Source organism: Plectrocnemia conspersa, unplaced genomic scaffold, assembly GCF_051122295.1.
Source record: "Plectrocnemia conspersa isolate PC_06_02 unplaced genomic scaffold, ASM5112229v1 ptg000013l, whole genome shotgun sequence".
In the NCBI taxonomy this organism is placed as follows: Eukaryota; Metazoa; Arthropoda; class Insecta; order Trichoptera; family Polycentropodidae; genus Plectrocnemia; species Plectrocnemia conspersa.
Genome location: NW_028277177.1, coordinates 21,896,108 through 21,898,867, shown reverse-complemented (window position 1 = coordinate 21,898,867; position 2,760 = coordinate 21,896,108).

Sequence of the window (2,760 nt, the reverse complement as noted above, 5' to 3'; positions counted from 1 at the left end):
AATTATCAATGGGGTTATCAGGAGCTGTAGAGAGCCCGAGTATAGGAGATGATAGCGAAAAAATGGAAGTATTTTATGGTACTTTTCTGGATGTAGCATTCGATAAGAATCTTGCCAGTGTGGTCTGCAATTTAACATGTATCTACAAACCTTTATTGATCTCACTGTTCTTTATTAACACTAAAAAACAATAAGGAAATATTTTTAAAGATAATCTTACCTGTGATGAGAAATGATTTTTTTCTTATTTAATTTAATCACAGGTGAGATTATCTTCAAGAATAGTTCCTTAATGTTTTTGAGAGTTAATAAAAAAAATTCTCAAAACGTTGCTGTTTTTGCCTTTCGGCAAATTCGTGCGGTACCCATTTGTCCATTTTTTGTGTTTGAACAGTTGTTTGTGAATTTTTATGAGAAATGGATTCCTTACAATAATCAGAAAGAATCAGAATAATGATTAGACTAAGAATAAGTTTCAAAACATACTTCTTCACCGAGTTTGCACCAGAAAATTACGGCATTATGGTGTTATTATAGGGCAATTATTGACCGATCTATCATCGTAAATAGGCATTGAGCAATATTAAAATGCAGGACCCCATACTTCACTGATTACTGTTGCATAAAATCAAAAACATTTCTAATATCGCCCCGAATTGTTTATCTAGATTTAGTTTTTCAGATAAGACCAAAAGATAATTTTTAATTTTTCGACAACTTCACAATCTATAAAAAAATAAGATTTGTGTGAAAAATGATTAATATTAAAATAAACATTACTGTTATCTAGTTTTGAGGAATAAGGGGCGCTACCTTACCGTCGAAAAATATGGTAACAGCTTATTTTAAAAACATATACACATAAATTACCACATATTTAGAGAAATTAATATGCAGCTATCAGGTGGTGGAATTTAAATGGCACGTCTTAAAAGTCGGAGAGTATTCGCTGGAGTGTCGAGTTGAATTTTTGTGAGCTGTGATATATCGTAATGTGTTTTTGTGACGATCCGCTGATGAATTAACCACGTATTTGCCTGTTTTCTGGGTCGAGACAACTTTGACGAATCTCAGATGAGGATGTTTGCGGGGAAATTGCATTTCTTCTTAGACACACTAAAAAATGTGTTTATGCTATAAAAATGAAACGGTTCAGATGGCAACATCGGCGATCGTTAATCAATGGTAGCAGAATAACAGTCGATTGCGCATCTTTTCCAAACAAAAAGTAGTTTTTTTTCGGTACAAGTGAATAACATTTCAAAACGGATGTGCTATTAGGTGGTCCGTAAAATATTTCCCATTAATATCGCATTGTTATTAAAATGCTCTGTGTAGCCTAACTTTGAGACTTGTTTTCGTTTGTTCGGAAGGTCGTTAGAATGACATCAAAAATACAAACAAATTGTGCAGATTGTTGAAAACGCATACTATAAATAAAACATATTTTTAATAATAAAATTGTAATTAAAAACACATATTTTTCACTATTTAGAAAAATTAAATAAATACAGACAGATATGTACTGTCGTTTTTAATTTGTATGTATGTACTTTAGTATCATTATTATTATTATATCCTAAGCTATGTTTTTATAAGCAGAATGCGTAATGTTATTATGCGATAGTATAATAAAAATAATTAAATTTACAGTTGTAAACAAAAACATGATAGTAATAATGTAGAAATAATGTATAATACTTTAAAAAATAATTTATATAATGCCAGCCCTGTTGTTATTTGAGACGTTTCGAGGCTCGTCAAGGCTATAAATTAACTCGATAGTAAATTATTGTACACACAAGTTTGACGACAGACAAACATAGAGTACATCATCATGAGGGCAATATTTTTGTTTTTCTGTACGTATCTATTAAATTAAGGCCTGTATTATTTACCTTACTTATGTTAATTGTTTTATTTTTTCAGTATTCTTCTTCATTTCTGGATCAGTTTTCGCTTCACAGGACTGTCCTAAATTTTGCACCTTTGACTATAGACCAGTGTGTGGAATTGGTTCCAATGGCAAAAAAGTAACTTATCCCAATTTGTGTTCATTCAAAATGACGAAATGCGAACAAGACACGAGTAAGTACATACACAAAAAATTATATATTTATTTACATATGCTTATATGCTTATATTTGGGTGTTGTTTTAGGCCTGAAAATAGTTGGTGATGTGAGCTGCGATCAAATGAAGTAATTCTTCCAAAATTGTGATAAATAATTATTAATAATTCTGCTGATATTAATAAAACATATGAATTAAGAAAAACGCATTTTTATTTTTAAATAATATAAATCACACAGTAACATAAATTCAATAGTTTATAAACATTAAATTTTATTCTTATTAGTCTCACAAAATCAATAAAATAAACATTTTAATTTAAACGTATGCTATGTGATGCAATTGCAATGTCTTTTGAGTTTACCTTCGTTTTATATTGATTTCTCATTGTGCATTGTTAGAAATAATAATTACTATACCACATATTCTATGGGTTTATATCTGTGAACAGAAATAAAAACCAATTTATAATTTGTAGTAAATTATAAAACACATGTCAGTCAAGGAAAAATAAAAAGTAAACGACCAGATATACTTATTTCGGTATCAAACTTAATGTTAGCTTGTATCATAATATTTTGTTTTTGTTTACTTGCGAAGATATGAAAATAGTGTCAATTAAGACATTAAAAGTCTTAGTATATATAGCAATATATGAGTACATTTAGCTGTATATATAGTTTCTTAT